A 13,879-nucleotide genomic window follows, 5' to 3' on the forward strand; every position below is an offset into this window, starting at 1 on the left:
CCATATGTAGGTCTCTTCACTAGCTTTCAAACGCATTGAATCATCTCATTCCAAGATCGGACGAGAGAGTTAGAGCCAAAATACCTGAGAAAGTACAAACTGGCTTGCACAATGCCAAGCCATTATTTGGTGGCTCACATAAAGAACTGAGATTTCAACCATGATACGATTTAATTATGGAGAATCTCAAAAGATAAAAGTTATAGGTCTTTTTGTTATCTTTCCAACGTATTTTGAATCACCTCATTCTGAAATAGAACAAGAGAGTTAGAGCTAAAACATCCGAGGTGGTACAAACTGGCTCACACAGTGCCGAGCCACCATTTGATGGCTCGCACAAAGAACTGAGGTTTTAACCATGATGTAATTTTATTTTAGAGAATCTCAAAATACAAAAAAATTTAGTCTTTTCGTCAGCTTTCCAACTCATCTTGAATCACCTCATTCCGAGACCGAACGAGAGACTTAGACGTAAAATACCCGAGGCAGTACAAACTAGCTCGCACAGAGCCGAGCCATCATTTGGTAGCTCGCACAAAGAATTGAGATTTTGGTATTGATGTGATTTGATTCTGGAGAAGCTCAAAAGAAAAAAGTTGAAGATATTTTTGTCAACATTCAAACTCATCTTGAATCACCTCATTCCGAGACTGGACGAGAGAGTTAGAGCAAAAATACCCGAGGCGGTACAAACTGGCTCGCACAAAGAACTGAGATTTCGGCCATGATGCGATTTGATTCTGGAGAAGCTTAAAAAAAGTTTTAGGACTTTTTTTCATATTTTCACCGTATCTTGAATCACCTCATTTCGAGACTGGATGAGAGAGTTAGAGCTAAAATATCCGAGGTGGTACAAACTGGCTAGCCCAAGGCCGAGCCACCATGTTTTTTGATGGTTTTTGACAGCTTTCGTAGGATTCTTCTGTTCCAGAGCCTCCCATCTATTTTAAAGCTATCCCTAAATATGGTTAAGCGGTTATTAACTTCTAATAAGGTCAAATCACCAATTCCTATCTTTAAACGCTACAGCCGAAACCTATAAATACAAGCTTAGGGCCTTCATTTGTAGGGAGAAGAAATTTGGGTGAGGTGCTATCAAATTGAATACTGGAGCATGAATTTTAGAGGAGGGTTAGCAGATCTTGGCGAAGTTCAGCATAAAGAAGGAGCTATTCGAAAGATCGGAGGCCCGTTTCACCTTTCCTCCAGATCAAACTTGGTTTTGATCTCGAGAAGAGTCATAATCTCATTTGGTCGAGATTATCACTACTGTGATTATTTCCTTTATAAAGCAAGATCATTAATTAATTTTTTTGTCAATCGGATCTGATCCGCAATGGTCCACGGATTAACGTGTTCCTAGCATCAGTAAAGATCTTATGCGAAGTAGCGGGTGATAAACGTCCATTGCGTGTGTTTAAAGAAGATTGCATTTGTTTATTTTTTTATTATGTAAGAAGCTCTTATAAAAAGATCAACTTTTTTCTTTTTTTTTGAATTTGTAATCGATAAATGATTATAACAGATTCAATAACAATGAAGAAATCAATTTTTGACACAAACACGCTAGCGACTACAATAGACCACGCATCGGCCACCTCCATGTGGCCCGCGCACTCATCAACCACAGCCAAGTGGACCACGTGCTCACCGGCCACCTCCAAGTGGCCCATACACTCACCAGCCAATCAACCAGCTCTGAGTCCCCGTCCGCTTTCGTTCATATTCAAGTTGATCCAGTACCTTCGGTGAAGTCCCACAGTAGCATGGATCTTTCCCAATTCAAGATGAAGGTCACGGATCACCTTGGTCCTTTGCACGTGAATCGAGGAAAACTTCCAATCAAAGAACGACTGGGTCCGGCATATGAATCCCGAGTGGCTATTCAATCTGGGGCTCGTACACGTACTTCCTTCAAATCAAAGTCATCCCATGAAGGAAAAATTCCGATAACCGCCCGCTTGGGGTTATGTGTTGAAGTCCAAGAGCCTGTTGAGGTCTCACGTTCTCGTGGGCGTGGTTCCAAACGTGTGACTCCTGAGAATGCTAATAAGGCATCACATCTTCAGAAGAAGATGTCTCCATGCACGATAACGTCAGACCCGGGGATTCAAACCAACCACCGATAGGTTGCTCCGGTCATAACGGATGAGTTATACTATCGGGTTAGGGGTATGAATAAATCTCGAAAGAGAAGTATCCCAGAATTGGACTCTCACTATCCTTGTGAGAGGTTAATCATGATAGTATTATCAGAGTGTAGCTGCCCCAAGACTGCTCCACGAAGGGTCTCGGTATTCGAGAGAATCTCCACCAAAGTATTAAAATCTAAAACAAGATGCTTCTACAAGAACAAATCTGCCATTCATGATGATGAGCTTCCAGAAGTTACCATTAACATGGGCGATAAAGAAAAATCGACAAAGCATTACAACCCTGACTCTTTCTCGAAGGCATCTTAGCACGTCACTTGGTTATGGTCAGGAACTAGACGACCTAGAATAGATAGAGGACACTCAGAGGATGAAATGTTAGACGCCAATTCCAAGATTACATCCGACAATATAGTATCCAATACAGGATAATCTCATGAGGCGTTCATGATCAATGCTGAACAAATGACCCAAATCCTCGAAGACGCTCTGGCCAAGCAGAAAGAGAATTTCAAATTCGAAATGGAAATCACTGTGCAATGGATAAGGGAATTACTTGATCAACATATTCAAGCCTTATAAAATCAAATTAGTGAATCTAACCGTCACAATGCTACCAATGAAGAAGATAGTGATTCACACGTAGATAAAAATCTCAACGCTGATACCCCTCCTGTTGACCAAAATGCTGGGGGTTGTCCAATCAAGGATAACAACACTGGGAGTGGTCCAGTTGTTCCTCTCTGAAGTTGTTCAAAGAAGAATACGAGCGATGATGAGAAAATGAAAGACCTGGAGAGCAAGATCAATGAATTAATGTCAACTCAAAAGGTAAAGAAGACTGGTGTAGGTGTATAAAACTACTTATAGGTCCCTTAACACAGCTCAGCACGACGATTCGACAAACCAACGAACCATCGGGTGACGTATCTAAACACGAGCGTTAATCCGCAATACCGAAGCCAAGTGACACGCGACGAAGCGGATTAACGAGGCGATGAGGCTAACGAACCGCACGCAAACAACGGAATAAGTCCACTCGCGTGCGGAATCAAGCTAACGGTTCAGTGAGTCAACGAGTCATCCAACTGTATAACGGATTCGAACTCGAACACCAAAGCGGATTTACTGCCAAATCAGGATTCGGACAGCCAAATCAGAGTCCAGATCAACAATAAAACTCGGATAAACCGCGAAACCGGAGAACGGACACAACGGCGAACACCCAGCCAAAACCAAGCCACCCAAGGGTGGCTCGGTGGCCGAGCCACCCAAGGGTGGCTCGGTGGCCGAGCCACCCCAGCTTTCAGAGGCTATAAATAGAGGAGTAAGAGCTCATTTTCAAGAGGTTGGAATTTTGGAGCCGAAACGTTGTTGGATTGAGAACTCGACTTCAAACTTTTCAAGGCTTAGAAGACTCGGACTTTTAGATCTGGTTCTTGGCGATCATCCACGCTAAATAAGGCAGGAGTTCGAGAGAGATCAGATCTGAGATCTGCACGGTAACCCTCCGGATCAAAGCTTGATCTTTGATCCCGAGAAGAGTCTCGATTTCGCTTGGTCGATTTTGATTACTACGAGCTATTATTTCCTTGGTGAAATAATCCCCTCGGCTGTTATTTCCTTCGTGAGATAACACCCGTCGTACCGTGTAGATCCGACCGGATCAAGATCGTGCGGTGGTCCACGGATTAACCCCGGCACAGGCGAAGAACCCACAAAAGCGAGAGACCGCAAAACAGGATCTCGCGATTCGTTCAACATAAAAGGAAAGTTGTAATTTTCATTTTCTTTTGATTTTATTGTAACCGGATATTATAAAAAGACTGGATCTTTGTAACCGATAAACTGTTAGCAAAGTAATCAATGGAATCATCAAAGAAAGCAATTTTTCCCGCGAACAATCAGGCGACCACAGTGGGAGCCACCGATCTCGCTGCCGAGATCGTCGCGTCGCAGACGCGGATCTCAATCCCAATCGAGGAGGAGGTCAAGTATGAATTCGACCAACAAAAGTTCGAGGAGTATCTGCCATCCTCGTCCGGATCCACCTCCCCCCGCAAGTCCAAGAAGTTCTCCTCCAGGAGAAAAGGTCGTTGGTATGAAGAAGTACAGAACGCCAACGAAGCTCTCACCCTAATTGACGCTAAAGTTGCGTCGGGTAAAGTTCCGCCGACCTCCAACCAGGTCAAGCCTGTTCTCGCTGATGCCTCCATCGTTGAGGGCGTTGTGACTCTCTCGAAGAGAGCCCGCCAGATGCGACGTCAACGCCTGGCGCGGCAACTCTCAAAGACGATGGAGTCCACCGACGGAGTCCGCTATAACGTGGATCTGAAGAATAGGAGAGGCAAACAGCCTCAACAAATAATGAATGGAAGCTCCTCCAAGCCCCCAATGAACGAATGGATCCGTGTCAAACGGAATCGTTCAACACTTGATGAGCACATTCGCAAGCGCCGCGCACTGTCAGCACAAGCACGGGCTCAAGTCCAGGAAGCCCGCAGAAAACTGCAGAAGGAAGTGGCCAAGAAGCCGCCCCCACCCCGCCAAGTTTGGAGGCCGAAGTTTGAAGCGGCGATTCAGGCTAAGGCACAATCGTTGTAGCCATCAACGCAAATCTATCCTCCGGCGAACCAAACGAAGTCGCCGGCAATTCCCATAGCTACTTCGGGAGATCCCGCAGAATCATCCCGAAGAAGAAGATCAATTTTGGAGCGCCTCGGTCCAATTCCCGATGAAAGAAGCAAAGCTCCAGTTCAAGAACGTTTGGGCCCGATGAAGAAGCCCCGAACGACTCAACATGCCGGGGGTCGCCGTCACCTCCAACATGACAAAGAGATCAGGGCAGCTACGCGCACTAATTTACGCATTGAAGTCCAGGAGCCCGCTAAGAACTCACGCCCACAAAGGCATGTTTCGAGGCGCGTGACTTTTGAAAGCCCAAAGAAGGCAGTTCGCCCTCAGAAGAAAACATTGTCGTCTGATGACGATAGTGTTATACCTGAGAAGTCGTGCCAACACACGATAGGTTACTCCTTGTCGTCTGATGACGATAGTGTTATACCTGAGAAGTCGTGCCAACACACGATAGGTTACTCCGACCTTTAAACAGACGAGTTGTACTATCGTGCTGGGGGTACGAGTAAAACCAAGAAAAGGAGTCCTCGAGAACAAGAAACTCAATGCCCCTGTTCCAAACTCATTCGGGCAGTATTGTCTGAGTGTAACTGCATCAAGGTAGCCAAGATGCTCGAAGAAGCCATAGCTAAACAACAAGAGAGCTTCAGGTTCGAAATGCAGATGGCCATGCAGAATATGAGAGAGATGCATGACCAACAAATCCAAGCACTGACAAACCAGCAAGGTGAACCAAGTCGTCGTAACCAGGTTAATCAGGAAGATGAGGATACAAATGCGAATGAAGCTCATAACGCCAATAATCCTCCCGTCAATACTGGGGGTGGTAACGAGAATGCTAGCGAAAACACAGGTGAAAGCTTGAAGATCAAAAACCTCGAGAGCAAAATCAATACGTTGATTTCCACTCAAGAGATGAAGAAGACGGGCATTACTTGTCCATACCCGAGAGAATGGGAATCAATCCCATATCCGATGAAGTTTAATCTAATTAACTTCACGCCGTTTAATGGGATGGGTTCACCCACTCAGCATTTGATTTACTTCAAATCAAACCTGGGGGTTATTTCTGGTAATAAGCCTCTGATGGTACGGTCCTTCATTGGCACTCTTCGTGGAGCCGCCTTCGATTGGTATCGCCGCCTCAAGCCAGGAAGCGTGAATAGCTGGGACGACATGGAGACTAAATTCCTCACCAACTTCTTCGACGATGACACCGAGATATCCATCGGGTCATTGCTTGACGAGAAACAAAAAGATGGGGAATTGGTTGATACCTTCGTCAAAAGGTTCCGGAACAAGGCGATGAACTGTCGGGCCCGATCACCAAGGAGTTCATTCTCCAGACTTGCCACAACAACCTTGCATTGGACGTGTTGGAAGCAATGGGGACAGCACCGTCCAAAACATGGAAGGATTTAAAGGTCTGAGGAGAACAAGCCGAGCGATTCCTCATAAGGAAGAAGGTGGAAAGAGGCCAACAGGAGACGAGTGCTCCGCAACAGAATTTCGTCCCACTGGGAAAGGTAAGGCACATGCTAATGCAGTTGATGCTAATCAAACTTTCCAATTGTAACCTCAGCAACAGCAGCAGCAACGAGCACCACAACAGTCGTAGTCGCAATGGCAACAACGACATCAGAAGCAGAAGTCTTCGGAGCTAAGATTTCCTAAAGTGTACTCTTTCAAAGATGACGAAGTTCCCGGCATCTTTAAGTACCTGTTGGAAAACAACAAAATCCAGCTGCCGTCGATCATGGATCAAGAAGGGGCTAGCAAAGTGACGGATCCGAAGTATTGCGCATATCATAGAGCGGTCCATCACCCTACCAAGTCATGCTACCATCTCAAGGATAAGATCCAGGCGTTAATTGATGTAGGCTTTATAACCCCGAAGCCGTCCAAGAATGTTGGAGCAAATGCGGTTTCAATCAAATTTGGATCGGTGCCCACAGCATGGTTTAAACCAGAACGCATCACCAAAGTAGGAATGAAGATAGTGAACGACGACCCACATGGACAGCGCCAAAAAGTACTTGTGCCACACACAGCCCCAAATGGCGAAATCCTCTGGGTCCATCCTGATCTTATTAAAGACGATCAGTGGACGACTTCCTCGACCAGAAAGGGTAAAGGCAAGTTCTGCAATGCTACCTCCTCGACCAGAAAGGATGGTAATGAAGCTCCTACCTTCCCGCTCTCCGAAGAAGAACAAGAAGTCTTTGCCACTAGAAGCGGAAATGAGTATCACTTCAACTATCCATCACCTAGTGATCAGTTAGCTGAGCAGGGGGTGACTAAACGGGGACCGGCTAAAACTCTCACGGAGCTGGGGGTGATTATGACTCCTAGACCGGTTGAAGAAGCTCGACGACAGCCGGTTGATAAACAGAAAGAAAAGAGGCCCCAGGAGGTTCAGAATCCGAAGCAGTCTCGTTTCAATCGTCACTAGCGGGTCAAGACCCTTGGGTAAGATCCGGGTAAAGTGTCAAATGGGAGATTTGAAGACAGAAGTCACATGTTATGTGATCGATGCCGAGACTTCATATAACTTACTATTGGGTCGGCCTTGGATCCATAGTAACGTTATAATCCCCTCCACTCTCCATCAGTGTCTAAAATATGTCGACACTAATAATAAGGTTAGGACGGTGGTCGCGGATATGCAACCATTTAAAGGGTATGAGAATTATTTCACTGATTCTCTCCTTTATGGTAACGAATCTGATACTGAATCATCGGCCCATGGCACGGACAGCGGAGAAGAAGCAGATACCGAAGCCGGATTTGATTACAATGGAGGTTATGTTTTAAACGACATTGTACCCTTTGTAATCAACCTTCACGATGAACAATCGTCAGATGGCAGTTGTAACTAGCAACTTGCTAATAATAAAATAAATAACGATTTAGAGTACTCCCTGTCTCTTGATGATGTGATAAAAGAATTGTACGATAATCCCGATTTATATATGCCGCTTCGATCGTCCTATATAGCGAAGGAACGCCTCCAGCATTCTTTCGGAACAACCCTGGTCATCCCGACCAAAATAGGAGGTGAAAAAGAAGTGATTTACGGTAAAGGAAAAAGCTCCCCATTACCAGACTATTTCTTAAGCGAAGATGAAGATGATGACAAACCTGGTCGGCATTTATCCAAATATAGTCCGGAAGCGCGCAAGCTCATGGAAAAACAGGGATACGATTTCACACTCGGAGAAGGTCTATACTTCAATTGAGGTCCGCGTATTCCAGCCAAAGCGGCATATTTACCAAAAGGGAAACCAGACGATTATTATAAATACAGACGAGGGTTAGGGTATGAATCTTCTTCAGAAGACGAATGTTGTTGGTTAATCAATGACCAATCATCTGAACAATACAAGGATGGATATCTATCAGATTCCTCGGAATGGGATTCCGATACAAGTCCGGGGGAAGCATTCAAAGCCCTAATGGCGAACATGGCTACAGCTGATCCGTCCACAATGGAGAACGACGATCAAATGCCAACATGGGAAGACCCGTGGGTTCATCACCTGAACATGCAGTATGGTGATAGGTTCGAACAGAGGGAACCCCCCACTGAAGATAAAATAGTCCAAATTAACATGGAGTTGATCAAATCAGGATTTATCCGAAAAGAGCAACATCCAGACTAGCTAGCCAATATTGTTCCAGTCATGAAGAAGAACGGTAAAATCAGGATTTGCATCGACTTCAGGGACCTGAATACGGCATGTCCAAAAGACGACTTTCCTCTCCCAATCACAGATGTCATTATCGATAATACGTGCGGATTTGAGAGAATGTCTTTTATGGATGGTTTTTCAGGATATAACCAAATCAAGATGCACCCAGATGACGAGAAGCATACAGCGTTCAGAACGCCCCTTGGTGTCTTTTGCTACACGGTAATGCCTTTCGGTCTAAAGAATGCAGGCGCCACGTACCAGCGAGCAATGACTAAGATTTTCTAAGAACATCTTAGGAAAACAGTCAAGTGCCACGTTGATGATTTGGTTGTAAAAAGCCGCAACAAAGAAGATCACATCAAGGACTTGAAGACGATGTTTGATCTCATGCGGAGTCATCAATTGAAGATGAACCCCACTAAATCCTTCCTTGGAATGTCCAGCGGAAAATTCCTTGGATTCGTCGTCACCACCAAAGGTATACATATCGATCCTGATAAGGTGAAGGCGATACATGAACTGCAACCCCCTAGAAATCTAAGAGAACTCAGAGGATTGCAAGGGCGTTTAGCTTACATCCGGCGGTTCATCTCGAATCTTTCTGGGAAATGCCAACCATTCTCTATACTAAACAAGAAAGGGGTGTCATTTATTTGGGACGACACCTGTCAAAAAGCATTTGAAGATATCAAAACATATCTGACGAATCCTCCTGTTCTAGTTGCACCAAAATCAGGTAAACCGTTCTTGATTTATCTCAAGGCGATGAACCACTCGATAAGTGCCTTACTAGCGCAAGACGATGATAATGGTCACGAACAGGCAGTCTATTACCTAAGTCGGACCTTGATAGGTGCCGAGTCTCGATATCCGATGATTGAGAAAGAATGCCTCGCATTGGTATTCGCAATGCAAAATATGCGGCATTACTTGGTTGGACAGACGATTTACGTCATTTCTAAAGTTAATCCAGTACAGGTATTTATGATGCAACCGGCCTCTATGAATTGGCGGTTAGCGAAGTGGGCCCTTCTCTTGTCCCAATATGATTTGCACTTCAAACAGCAGAAGTCAATCAAAGGACAAGCAATTTGTGATCTTTTGGCGGCAAACCCGACAACGGATACGGCAGAAGTATATGATGACTTGCCGGATGAAACCCACGAGGTTAACACTACATCGCACCAACAAGTATAGCAATTATACTTCGATGGTGCTTCGAGAGCAGTTAATAGGGCAATAACCCCCAGATGTTCTATAGTCTCCTCCGGAGTTGGAGTTGTCTTAATTTCCCCGGGGAAGCATGTGATGCCTCGGGCTTATTCATTGACTAGTCCATGTTCCAATAACGTAGCTGAGTATAACGCGCTTCTCATTGGACTCAGTTTCGCAATTGATAGTCAACCAAGTACGTGGAGAGTATGAAGTCAGGAACCAAGATCTGATCCCGTACCACCAGGAGGCCATCAAAATGGCAGATTCTTTTGAAGAATTCTTTATTGAATACATCCCTCGTCTACAAAACGCTTACGCGGATGCACTGGCAGTACTAGCAGTATCACTTGTGCAGCCTCCCGAAACTGAACTATTAGTCACAGTAAGGACGCATCAGCTCTGCATACCCTTATACGATATGGATATTGATGAAGAAGATGATAGAAACATAAGCGCCAAGGAGGTGAATTCAACTCAAATTGGGTCTGAGTCCTGAGATTGGCGTTTTCCTATCATTGACTACGTCCAATATGGTATTTTGCCAGAGGATGTAAAAGAAAGGGAATCAATCCGCCAAAGAGCACCAAGATTCTTCTATAATACCGAGACCCATACATTATACCGTAGAGGGTACAATGGTTTGTTACTCCGATGCCTTTCGAACAAAGAAGCAGAAGAAGTTCTTAAGGAAGCACACGAAGGAGAATGTGGTGCGCATCAGCCCGGTCCCAAACTGTATGATCGCATCAGGAGAATGGGATATTTTTAGCCAACAATGGTTCGTGATACGCCCGAGAGTGTCATGCTTGTCAAATACATGCAAATTATATGCACCAACCACCAGAGCATTTACACACGTCAACCATGTCTTGGCCGTTCGAGACATGGGGCATGGACATTGTCGGTCCTATTTTTCCCCCTTCAGTCAAAGGTGATCGATTCATTCTCGCAATCACGGATTACTTTTCAAAGTGGGCTGAAGCAACTCTGCTTAAAGAAGTGAAGACGAACAACGTCATCAGTTTCATCAAACATCATATCATATACCGACACGGCGTGCTAAGACGGATCATTCATGACAACGGTCCACAGTTCATAAGCAACGCCTTCGTCAGGTTTTGTGACAAGTTCAAAATTCAAGATGTTTCGTCAACAGCTTATTATCCCGCTACAAATGGATTAGCTGAGGTGTTTAACAAGACGATCATTAAGATCCTGTCAAAGCTCGTGAAGACCAATAAACGAGACTGGGACGATAAACTCGGTGAAGCACTCTGGGCTTATCGTACGACCATACGCACACCTACAGGAGCTACCCCATATTCGTTGGTATACGGATGTGAAGCTGTGCTACCATTGGAAATCCAAATCCCATCACTTCGGATCGCCCTCGCGACAGAGATGACGACAGAAGAACAACATCAAAAATGTCTCGAAGAACTCGAAAGGTTGGATGAAAGGCGCTTGGAAGCTCAACAACACATTGAGTTTTATCAAGCTAGAATATCTAGGGCTTTTAACAAGAGAGTCCGACAGAGAAGCTTCAAGGAGGAGATCTGGTCCTCGCTGCTCGCCGACCGATAATCCTCAACTCCAAGAAGAAAGGTAAATTTGAACCCAAGTGGGAATGATCGTTTGTGATAGACACAGTCTACTCAAACGGTGCATATCACCTTATTACTCAAGAGGGCACCAGGCAATTAATACTAATAAATGGGAAGTTTTTGAAAAAGTACTATCCCTAGTACATTCAGGATAACCCATTTACCGGGAAGTTCCTTGAAGAATGTTACACTTAATATTCTAGAGGATAACCCAAAATCATTTTCACCACCAAAATCCCTCACTGATCAATTTCAATTGACAGTGAGTCCACCAAAAATGTCTTTCTGGCCCTCTTCAGTTCAGAGTCCCCTTTCGATAAACGAAAGAACTCCTTTCTTTTTCTCTTTGGTTAAGCCTTCTCATGGTTATAACCGAAGTTGAAATTCCACTTCGATAAACGAAGAATTCATTTTCAGATTAGATAACCAGTCCTATAAAATGTAAGTTTATCTAGATCTTCCAGATTCTCAGAGTGGAGATCCCACTTCTAGTTTCTTTTGCGCTGGAAATAGAATATAAAATTCTTCCTTTCCAGAATCAAGGAATAGAATATAAAATTCTTCCTTCCTTGTATTCAGGTTCGCCTTCACCCTAAAAGAAGACCGGGAAATAGAATATAAAATTCTTCCTTTCCCGCACCAACCTTTTCTAAGAATCTATCAATCTAGGATTCATCCTAGGAAGTTTATCCCGAATCCTAAGCAGGGATAAGTCTGCGCCTAACACGCGCTGCCGGTTTAGTCTTTTTCCGCACAAAAAGACACCAGAGTCTGATTCTGGGGTATTTTATCCTGAAACCTAAGCAAGGATAAGTCTGCGCTTAACCCGCGCTGCCGGTTAGTTCTTAACCGTTGAAAAGAACATCCGTCCACATATTCAACATTGTGGCAGGTTGTTATTAATAACACCAAAATCCATGCCTTACACGCATGGGGAATTTCATCCTGAATCCTAAGAAAGGATATGCCGACGCCTAACACGCGTCGCCGGTTTAGTCTTTCGCCGTAGAAATCGATGCCTTACACGCATGGGGAATTTCATTCTGAATCCTAAGAAAGGATATGCTGACGCCTAACACGCGTCGCCGGGTTAGTCTTTCGCCGTAGAAAAAAGACAACAGAATACCAGTCTGGGGTATTTTATCCCGAAGCCTAAGTAGGGATAAGTCAGCGTCTAATACGCGTTGCCGGGGTAACCTATTCCCGTAACAATGGCGAAGTCTATGTATTCGACATCATAGCACGAAGTCTAAGGGAGTTCATTCCCTTAGCACAACGTTACATGCGGAACGGATTCCGATAGTCGGTAAAGGCTTATCAAACCCGTTGAAGGCTGGGGGTTAGCCAAAAATCCTAAAGTCAACGCCTAACACGCGTTGCCGGGTAGCCTGTTCCCGTAACAATGGCGAAGTCTACGTATTCGAAGTCGTAGCATCAAGTCTAAGGGAGTTCTTTCCTTTAGCACAACGTCACATGCGGAACGAACTTAAAACAATCTGCATGTAAGCCCGATTCAAACGGTAATCGGTAAAAGCATGTCAAATCCATTGAGGGCTGAGGATTTGCCAAAAATCCTAAGTCAACGTCTGATACACGTTGTTGTTTAGTCTTTTCACAGGAGAAAGACAAAGTCTACGTATTCAATATCGTAGCACTAAAAGGGTTAACTTTTTTAGCATAACGTCACATGCGGAACGGACTTAAACAATCCGCATGCAAGCCCGACTCAAACGGTAGTCGATAAAGGCACATCAAACCCGTTGATGGCTGAGGGTTTGCCAAAAATCCTATATATGCGAAAGTCACTGACGCACCAGCCCCATTAGTTGGTTTCGTGACTTAGACATCCGACAAATTCGGGATAAGATCCACACGTACAGATGAATCAGCTTTAATAGTTGGTCCTGCAGCCCAATATTTAGGATCGCCATGCTCTAATACCTCAAGAGCTAAAACTTTGTATACTCCAACAAACGTCAAGCGATTCGAAACCCTAGGGTCAACGCCGGTCAACGCGTAACCCTAGGTCAACGTCAGTCAACGCGTTGCGATCAAAAAGTCAACGTACGACGTTCAAAACCCTAGGGTCAATGCCAGTCAACGCGAAACCCTAGGTTAACGCCAGTCAACGCGTTACAAGTAAAAAGTCAACACGAGTCAATATATCATGACAGAGATAAATCAGTTCAAATGAGGCTAAACCAGTCTTGAACCAGGTTGAACCAGTTCTGAACCAATTCTGAACCAGTTTGAACCAGATTTGAACTAAAATTCAAATTAGAGTTGAACCGAGTGTCGAAACGACTTCAAAACGACCGACGGTCCAGTCCCTTATTTATTCACTCCTCTCCTAGATATTCAGAAGGGTCAGAAGATTTTTGGAGCCTAATTACTGCCTTTTTTGGGTCATTACTAGGCCAATTCAGCTCATTCTCAATACTCCAATAAGGTATACGAGTATAAACTATTCCCTATTTTTGGTTGAGAAGTTTCTAGAGAATATTTTTCTAAAAATATTCTTAAGGATAACTCAACAACACTACGCCGGACAACGCGTCGCAAATAAAGACTCAAC

This window comes from Asparagus officinalis, chromosome 2 (genome assembly GCF_001876935.1).
Source record: "Asparagus officinalis chromosome 2, Aspof.V1, whole genome shotgun sequence".
NCBI classification, from domain to species: Eukaryota; Viridiplantae; Streptophyta; class Magnoliopsida; order Asparagales; family Asparagaceae; genus Asparagus; species Asparagus officinalis.